Genomic DNA, 9,842 nt, shown 5'->3' with positions numbered 1-9,842 from the left:
TGATGGTGTGTGTGGTGGTGGTGGTGGCTAGGGTCTCCCGGGGGCTCAGGACTGATGGTGTGTGGTGGTGGTGGTGGTGGCTAGGGTCTCCCGGGGGCTCAGGACTCATGGTGTGTGGTGGTGGTGGTGGTGGCTAGGGTCTCCCGGAGGCTCAGGACTGATGGTGTGTGTGGTGGTGGTGGTGGCTAGGGTCTCCCGGGGGCTCAGGACTGATGGTGTGTGTGGTGGTGGTGGTGGCTAGGGTCTCCCGGGGGCTCAGGACTGATGGTGTGTGGTGGTGGTGGTGGTGGGTAGGGTCTCCCGGGGGCTCAGGACTGATGGTGTGTGGTGGTGGTGGTGGTGGCTAGGGTCTCCCGGGGGCTCAGGACTGATGGTGTGTGTGGTGGTGATGGTGACTAGGGTCACGCGGGGGCTCAGGACTGAAGGTGTGTGTGGTGGTGGTGGTGGCTAGGGTGAGCCGGGGGCTCAGGACTGATGGTGTGTGGAGGTGGTGGTGGTGGCTAGGGTCTCCCGGGGGCTCAGGACTGATGGTGTGTGGTGGTGGTGGTGGTGGCTGGGGTCTCCCGGGGGCTCAGGACTGATGGTGTGTGGTGGTGGTGGTGGTGGTGGCTAGGGTCTCCCGGGGGCTCAGGACTGATGGTGTGTGTGGTGGTGGTGGTGGCTAGAGTCTCCCGGGGGCTCAGGACTGATGGTGTGTGGTGGTGATGGTGGGTAGGGTCTCCCGGGGGCTCAGGACTGATGGTGTGTGGTGGTGGTGGTGGTGGCTAGGGTCTCCCGGTGGCTCAGGACTGATGGTGTGTGTGGTGGTGGTTGTGGCTAGGGTCTCCCGGGGGCTCAGGACTGATGGTGTGTGGTGGTGGTGGTGGTGGCTAGGGTCTCCCGGGGGCTCAGGACTGATGGTGTGTGGTGGTGGTGGTGGTGGCTAGGGTCTCCCGGGGGCTCAGGACTGATGGTGTGTGGTGGTGATGGTGGCTAGGGTCTCCCGGGGGCTCAGGACTGATGGTGTGTGGTGGTGATGGTGGCTAGGGTCTCCCGGGGGCTCAGGACTGATGGTGTGTGTGGTGGTGGTGGTGGCTAGAGTCTCCCGGGGGCTCAGGACTGATGGTGTGTGGTGGTGATGGTAGCTAGGGTCTCCCGGGGGCTCAGGACTGATGGTGTGTGTGGTGGTGGTGTTGGCTAGGGTCTCCCGGAGGCTCAGGACTGATGGTGTGTGGTGGTGGTGGCTAGGGTCTCCCGGGGGCTCAGGACTGATGGTGTGTGGTGGTGGTGGTGGCTAGGGTCTCCCGGGGGCTCAGGACTGATGGTGTGTGGTGGTGGTGGTGGTGGCTAGGGTCTCCCGGGGGCTCAGGACTGATGGTGTGTGGTGGTGGTGGTGGTGGCTAGGGTCTCCCGGGGGCTCAGGACTGATGGTGTGTGTGGTGGTGGTGGTGGCTAGGGTCTCCCGGGGGCTCAGGACTGATGGTGTGTGGTGGTGGTGGTGGTGGCTAGGGTCTCCCGAGGGCTCAGGACTGATGGTGTGTGGTGGTGGTGGCTAGGGTCTCCCGGTGGCTCAGGACTGATGGTGTGTGTGGTGGTGGTGGTGGCTAGGGTCTCCCGGGGGCTCAGGACTGATGGTGTGTGTGGTGGTGGTGGTGGCTAGGGTCTCCCGGGGGCTCAGGACTGATGGTGTGTGGTGGTGGTGGTGGTGGCTAGGGTCTCCCGGGGGCTCAGGACTGATGGTGTGTGTGGTGGTGGTGGTGGCTAGGGTCTCCCGGGGGCTCAGGACTGATGGTGTGTGGTGGTGGTGGTGGTGGCTAGGGTCTCCCGGGGGCTCAGGACTGATGGTGTGTGTGGTGGTGGTGGTGGCTAGGGTCTCCCAGGGGCTCAGGACTGATGGTGTGTGGTGGTGGTGGTGGTGGCTAGGGTCTCCCGCGGGCTCAGGACTGATGGTGTGTGGTGGTGGTGGTGGTGGCTAGGGTCTCCCGGGGGCTCAGGACTGATGGTGTGTGGTGGTGGTGGTGGTGGCTAGGGTCTCCCGGGGGCTAAGGACTGATGGTGTGTGGTGGTGGTGGTGGTGGCTAGGGTCTCCCGGGGGCTCAGGACTGATGGTGTGTGTGGTGGTGGTGGTGGCTAGGGTCTCCCGGGGGCTCAGGACTGATGGTGTGTGTGGTGGTGGTGATGGTGGCTAGGGTCTCCCGGAGGCTCAGGACTAATGGTGTGTGTGGTGGTGGTGGTGGTGGCTAGGGTCTCCCGGGGGCTCAGGACTGATGGTGTGTGTGGTGGTGGTGATGGTGGCTAGGGTCTCCCGGGGGCTCAGGACTGATGGTGTGTGTGGTGGTGGTGATGGTGGCTAGGGTCTCCCGGGGGCTCAGGACTGATGGTGTGTGGTGGTGGTGGTGGTGGCTAGGGTCTCCCGGGGGCTAAGTACTGATGGTGTGTGGTGGTGGTGGTGGTGGCTAGGGTCTCCCGGGGGCTCAGGACTGATGGTGTGTGTGGTGGTGGTGGTGGCTAGGGTCTCCCGGGGGCTCAGGACTGATGGTGTGTGTGGTGGTGGTGATGGTGGCTAGGGTCTCCCGGAGGCTCAGGACTAATGGTGTGTGTGGTGGTGGTGGTGGTGGCTGGGGTCTCCCGGGGGCTCAGGACTGATGGTGTGTGTGGTGGTGGTGATGGTGGCTAGGGTCTCCCGGAGGCTCAGGACTAATGGTGTGTGTGGTGGTGGTGGTGGTGGCTGGGGTCTCCCGGGGGCTCAGGACTGATGGTGTGTGTGGTGGTGGTGATGATGGCTAGGGTCTCCCGGAGGCTCAGGACTAATGGTGTGTGTGGTGGTGGTGGTGGTGGCTGGGGTCTCCCGGGGGCTCAGGACTGATGGTGTGTGTGTGGTGGGGTTGGTGGCTAGGGTCTCCCGGGGGCTCAGGACTGATGGTGTGTGGTGGTGGTGGTGGTGGCTAGGGTCTCCCGGCGGCTCAGGACTGATGGTGTGTGGTGGTGGTGGTGGTGGCTAGGGTCTCCCGGGGGCTCAGGACTGATGGTGTGTGTGGTGGTGGTGGTGGCTAGGGTCTCCCGGGGGCTCAGGACTGATGGTGTGTGGTGGTGGTGGTGGTGGCTAGGGTCTCCCGGGGGCTCAGGACTGATGGTGTGTGGTGGTGGTGGTGGTGGCTAGGGTCTCCCGGGGGCTCAGGACTGATGGTGTGTGGTGGTGGTGGTGGTGGCTAGGGTCTCCCGGGGGCTAAGGACTGATGGTGTGTGGTGGTGGTGGCTAGGGTTTCCCGGGGGCTCAGGACTGATGGTGTGTTTGGTGGTGGTGATGGTGGCTAGGGTCTCCCGGAGGCTCAGGACTGATGGTGTGTGGTGGTGGTGGTGGTGGCTAGGGTCTCCCGGGGGCTCAGGACTGATGGTGTCTGGTGGTGGTGGTGGTGGGTAGGGTCTCCCGGGGGCTCAGGACTGATGGTGTGTGGTGGTGGTGGTGGTGGCTAGGGTCTCCCGGGGGCTAAGGACTGATGGTGTGTGGTGGTGGTGGTGGTGGCTAGGGTCTCCCGGGGGCTCAGGACTGATGGTGTGTGTGTGGTGGTGATGGTGGCTAGGGTCTCCCGGGGGCTCAGGACTGATGGTGTGTGGTGGTGATGGTGGCTAGGGTCTCCCGGGGGCTCAGGACTGATGGTGTGTGGTGGTGGTGGCTAGGGTCTCCCGGGGGCTCAGGACTGATGGTGTGTGTGGTGGTGGTGGTGGCTAGGGTCTCCCGGGGGCTCAGGACTGATGGTGTGTGTGGTGGTGGTGGTGGCTAGGGTCTCCCGGGGGCTCAGGACTGATGGTGTGTGGTGGTGGTGGCTAGGGTCTCCCGGGGGCTCAGGACTGATGGTGTGTGGTGGTGGTGGTGGTGGCTAGGGTCTCCCGGGGGCTCAGGACTGATGGTGTGTGGTGGTGGTGGTGGTGGCTAGGGTCTCCCGGGGGCTCAGGACTGATGGTGTGTGGTGGTGGTGGTGGTGGCTAGCGTCTCCCGGGGGCTCAGGACTGATGGTGTGTGAGGTGGTGGTGGTGGCTAGGGTCTCCCGGGGGCTCAGGACTGATGGTGTGTGGTGGTGGTGGTGGTGGGTAGGGTCTCCCGGGGGCTCAGGACTGATGGTGTGTGTGGTGGTGGTGGTGGCTAGGGTCTCCCGGGGGCTCAGGACTCATGGTGTGTGTGGTGGTGGCTAGGGTCTCCCGGAGGCTCAGGACTGATGGTGTGTGGTGGTGGTGGTGGTGGCTAGGGTCTCCCGGGGGCTCAGGACTGATGGTGTGTGGTGGTGGTGGTGGTGGCTAGGGTCTCCCGGGGGCTCAGGACTGATGGTGTGTGTGGTGGTGGTGGTGGCTAGGGTCTCCCGGGGGCTCAGGACTCATGGTGTGTGTGGTGGTGGCTAGGGTCTCTCGGAGGCTCAGGACTGATGGTGTGTGTGTGGTGGTGGTGGCTAGGGTCTCCCGGAGGCTCAAGACTGATGGTGTGTGGTGGTGATGGTGGCTAGGGTCTCCCGGGGGCTAAGGACTGATGGTGTGTGGTGGTGGTGGTGGTGGCTAGGGTCTCCCGGGGGCTCAGGACTGATGGTGTATGTGGTGGTGGTGGTGGCTAGGGTCTCCCGGGGGCTCAGGACTGATGGTGTGTGGTGGTGGTGGTGGTGGCTAGGGTCTCCCGGGGGCTCAGGACTGATGGTGTGTGGTGGTGGTGGTGGTGGCTAGGGTCTCCCGGGGGCTCAGGACTGATGGTGTGGTGGTGGTGGTGGTGGCTAGGGTCTCCCGGGGGCTCAGGACTGATGGTGTGTGTGGTGGTGGTGGTGGCTAGGGTCTCCCGGGGGCTCAGGACTCATGGTGTGTGGTGGTGATGGTGGCTAGGGTCTCCCGGGGGCTCAGGACTGATGGTGTGTGGTGGTGGTGGTGGTGGCTAGGGTCTCCCGGGGGCTCAGGACTGATGGTGTGTGTGTGGTGGTGGTGGCTAGGGTCTCCCGGGGGCTCAGGACTGATGGTGTGTGGTGGTGATGGTGGCTAGGGTCTCCCGGGGGCTCAGGACTGATGGTGTGTGGTGGTGATGGTGGCTAAGGTCTCCCGGAGGCTCAGGACTGATGGTGTGTGTGTGGTGGTGGTGGCTAGGGTCTCCCGGGGGCTCAGGACTGATGGTGTGTGGTGGTGATGGTGGCTAGGGTCTCCCGGGGGCTCAGGACTGATGGTGTGTGGTGGTGATGGTGGCTAGGGTCTCCCGGGGGCTCAGGACTGATGGTGTGTGTGGTGGTGGTGGTGGCTAGGGTCTCCCGGGGGCTCAGGACTGATGGTGTGTGTGGTGGTGGTGGTGGCTAGGGTCTCCCGGGGGATCAGGACTGATGGTGTGTGTGTGGTGGTGATGGTGGCTAGGGTCTCCCGGGGGCTCAGGACTGATGGTGTGTGGTGGTGGTGGCTAGGGTCTCCTGGGGGCTAAGGACTGATGGTGTGTGTGCTGGTGGTGGCTAGAGTCTCCCGGGGGCTCAGGACTGATGGTGTGTGGTGGTGGTGGTGGTGACTAGGGTCTCCCGGGGGCTCAGGACTGATGGTGTGTGTGTGGTGGTGATGGTGGCTAGGGTCTCCCGGGGGCTCAGGACTGATGGTGTGTGGTGGTGATGGTGGCTAGGGTCTCCCGGGGGCTCAGGACTGATGGTGTGTGTGCTGGTGGTGGTGGCTAGGGTCTCCCGGGGGCTCAGGACTGATGGTGTGTGTGGTGGTGGTGGTGGCTAGGGTCTCCCGGGGGCTCAGGACTGATGGTGTGTGGTGGTGGTGGTGGTGGCTAGGGTCTCCCGGGGGCTCAGGACTGATGGTGTGTGTGGTGGTGGTGGTGGCTAGGGTCTCCCGGAGGCTCAGGACTGATGGTGTGTGTGTGGTGGTGGTGGTGGCTAGGGCCTCCCGGGGGCTCAGGACTGATGGTGTGTGGTGGTGGTGGTGGTGGCTAGGGTCTCCCGGGGGCTCAGGACTGATGGTGTGTGGTGGTGGTGGTGGTGGTGGTGGCTAGGGTCTCCCGGGGGCTCAGGACTGATGGTGTGTGGTGGTGGTGGTTGTGGCTAGGGTCTCCCGGGGGCTCAGGACTGATGGTGTGTGTGGTGGTGGTGGTGGCTAGGGTCTCCCGGGGGCTCAGGACTCATGGTGTGTGTGGTGGTGGCTAGGGTCTCCCGGAGGCTCAGGACTGATGGTGTGTGTGTGGTGGTGGTGGCTAGGGTCTCCCGGAGGCTCAGGACTGATGGTGTGTGTGTGGTGGTGGTGGCTAGTGTCTCCCGGGGGCTCAGGACTCATGGTGTGTGTGGTGGTGGCTAGGGTCTCCCGGGGGCTCAGGACTGATGGTGTGTGGTGGTGATGGTGGCTAGGGTCTCCCGGGGGCTAAGGACTGATGGTGTGTGTGCTGGTGGTGGCTAGAGTCTCCCGGGGGCTCAGGACTGATGGTGTGTGGTGGTGGTGGTGGTGGCTAGGGTCTCCCGGGGGCTCAGGACTGATGGTGTGTGTGGTGGTGGTGGTGGCTAGGGTCTCCCGGGGGCTCAGGACTGATGGTGTGTGTGGTGGTGGTGGTGGCTAGGGTCTCCCGGGGGCTCAGGACTGATGGTGTGTGGTGGTGGTGGCTAGGGTCTCCCGGGGGCTCAGGACTGATGGTGTGTGGTGGTGGTGGTGGTGGCTAGGGTCTCCCGGAGGCTCAGGACTGATGGTGTGTGTGTGGTGGTGATGGTGGCTAGGGTCTCCCGGGGGCTCAGGACTGATGGTGTGTGGTGGTGATGGTGGCTAGGGTCTCCCGGGGGCTCAGGACTGATGGTGTGTGGTGGTGGTGGTGGTGGCTAGGGTCTCCCGGGGGCTAAGGACTGATGGTGTGTGTGTGGTGGTGATGGTGGCTAGGGTCTCCCGGGGGCTCAGGACTGATGGTGTGTGGTGGTGATGGTGGCTAGGGTCTCCCGGGGGCTCAGGACTGATGGTGTGTGGTGGTGGTGGTGGTGGCTAGGGTCTCCCGGGGGCTAAGGACTGATGGTGTGTGTGTGGTGGTGATGGTGGCTAGGGTCTCCCGGGGGCTCAGGACTGATGGTGTGTGGTGGTGGTGGTGGCTAGGGTCTCCCGGGGGCTCAGGACTGATGGTGTGTGTGGTGGTGGCTAGGGTCTCCCGGGGGCTCAGGACTGATGGTGTGTGGTGGTGATGGTGGCTAGGGTCTCCCGGGGGCTAAGGACTGATGGTGTGTGTGCTGGTGGTGGCTAGAGTCTCCCGGGGGCTCAGGACTGATGGTGTGTGGTGGTGATGGTGGCTAGGGTCTCCCGGGGGCTAAGGACTGATGGTGTGTGTGCTGGTGGTGGCTAGAGTCTCCCGGGGGCTCAGGACTGATGGTGTGTGGTGGTGGTGGTGGTGGCTAGGGTCTCCCGGGGGCTAAGGACTAATGGTGTGTGTGCTGGTGGTGGCTAGAGTCTCCCGGGGGCTCAGGACTGATGGTGTGTGTGGTGGTGGTGGTGGCTAGGGTCTCCCGGGGGCTCAGGACTGATGGTGTGTGGTGGTGGTGGCTAGGGTCTCCCGGGGGCTCAGGACTGATGGTGTGTGGTGGTGGTGGTGGTGGCTAGGGTCTCCCGGAGGCTCAGGACTGATGGTGTGTGTGTGGTGGTGATGGTGGGTAGGGTCTCCCGGGGGCTCAGGACTGATGGTGTGTGGTGGTGATGGTGGCTAGGGTCTCCCGGGGGCTCAGGACTGATGGTGTGTGGTGGTGGTGGTGGTGGCTAGGGTCTCCCGGGGGCTAAGGACTGATGGTGTGTGTGTGGTGGTGATGGTGGCTAGGGTCTCCCGGGGGCTCAGGACTGATGGTGTGTGGTGGTGATGGTGGCTAGGGTCTCCCGGGGGCTCAGGACTGATGGTGTGTGGTGGTGGTGGTGGTGGCTAGGGTCTCCCGGGGGCTAAGGACTGATGGTGTGTGTGTGGTGGTGATGGTGGCTAGGGTCTCCCGGGGGCTCAGGACTGATGGTGTGTGGTGGTGGTGGTGGCTAGGGTCTCCCGGGGGCTCAGGACTGATGGTGTGTGGTGGTGGTGGTGGTGGCTAGGGTCTCCCGGGGGCTAAGGACTGATGGTGTGTGTGCTGGTGGTGGCTAGAGTCTCCCGGGGGCTCAGGACTGATGGTGTGTGTGGTGGTGGTGGTGGCTAGGGTCTCCCGGGGGCTCAGGACTGATGGTGTGTGTGGTGATGGTGGTGCCTAGGGTCTCCCGGGGGCTCAGGACTGATGGTGTGTGTGTGGTGGTGGTGGTGGCTAGGGTCTCCCGGGGGCTCAGGACTCATGGTGTGTGGTGGTGGTGGTGGTGGCTAGAGTCTCCCGGGGGCTCAGGACTGATGGTGTGTGTGGTGATGGTGGTGGCTAGGGTCTCCCGGGGGCTCAGGACTGATGGTGTGTGTGGTGGTGGTGTTGGCTAGGGTCTCCCGGGGGCTCAGGACTGATGGTGTGTGGTGGTGGTGATGGTGGCTAGGGTCTCCCGGAGGCTCAGGACTGATGGTGTGTGTGGTGGTGGTGTTGGCTAGGGTCTCCCGGAGGCTCAGGACTGATGGTGTGTGGTGGTGGTGGTGGCTAGGGTCTCCCGGGGGCTCAGGACTGATGGTGTGTGGTGGTGGTGGTGGTGGCATTATTTTTTTTCTTACTATTGTTATTCATCATCATTATTATTACTTTCATTATCATTGTCATCATCATTTTTTTCTTTTTGTTATTATCGTTGTCACTATCATTAATATTATTTCTATTACTAGTATTATTATTATTGTTGCCATTACACACACACATACACACACACACACACACACTCAAACTCTCCCTTTAACACTCTCCCCCCTCCCTCCCTCCCTCTCTCTCTCTCTCTCTCTCTCTCTCTCTCTCTCTCTCTCTCTCTCTCTCTCTCTCTCTCTCTCTCTCTCTCTCTCTCTCTCTCTCTCTCTCTCTCTCTCTCTCTCTCTCTCAATCTCTCTCTCTCTCTCTCTCTCTCTCTCTCTCTGTCTCTCTCTCTCTCTCTCTCTCTCTCGATTAAGAACAGAGGACACACAAGGATGCTGCCTGTAACACACAGTTATAAAAATTGTGATAACCATAAACGACGTAACACAATGATAATGACAATAATCCTAGTAACAATATCGATTATGATGATACTATAGATGATGACAGTTATTTCTCTGGAAAAAGATTAATCTATGATTAGCATGACGATTGCGAAGATTAATTACTTGATCAAGATAATAGCAAATAATGTTAAATCAAAGAAATTTGTCGACAAAATTCATCCTCCATATTCGTTTCAGAAAATTCTCGAATAGTAAAAAACTATACAAAGGATTACTACAAAATAGATTATTCTTTATGGGGAAGGGGCTGCTGTAGGGTGAAGATAACGGCATCCTCCCCCTACCTTCTCTGGACCGAGATTCCCGGATGTAAACGACAAAGCAATGGTTTCCCGCCGGCTTAGGTCAGTGGCCGAGGCAGAGGCGCCTGTACACAACGGCGACCGAACTGGTTTTGCTGTCCCGGAGAGCGATCTGACCCCCCTACGTCTGACCCAGCTTGGAGCCCGGGCGGGGGCAGGGGGTAGAGTCGCTTGACCCGGGTGACCTCCCGCCAATGCTTAGCGTTAGCGTTATTTGTGAACAAACACGTGGTATTCTCCGGTCGAGTTTTTGGCTGCTCTTATTATTATTGTAATTATTATCATTGCTATTTTCATAATATGCTATTATCATTACCATTAGTTTATTATCATTATCATTATTATTTTTTATAACTATTTCATTGTTATTATCATTATCATTATTGCATTTATAACTATTATCATTGTTATTATCATTATTATCACTTATCATCACTATTATTACCATTATCACT

The sequence above is a fragment of the Penaeus vannamei genome, chromosome 34 (assembly GCF_042767895.1).
Source record: "Penaeus vannamei isolate JL-2024 chromosome 34, ASM4276789v1, whole genome shotgun sequence".
Classification (NCBI taxonomy): Eukaryota; Metazoa; Arthropoda; class Malacostraca; order Decapoda; family Penaeidae; genus Penaeus; species Penaeus vannamei.
Note: the sequence above shows the minus strand (reverse complement) of the source record.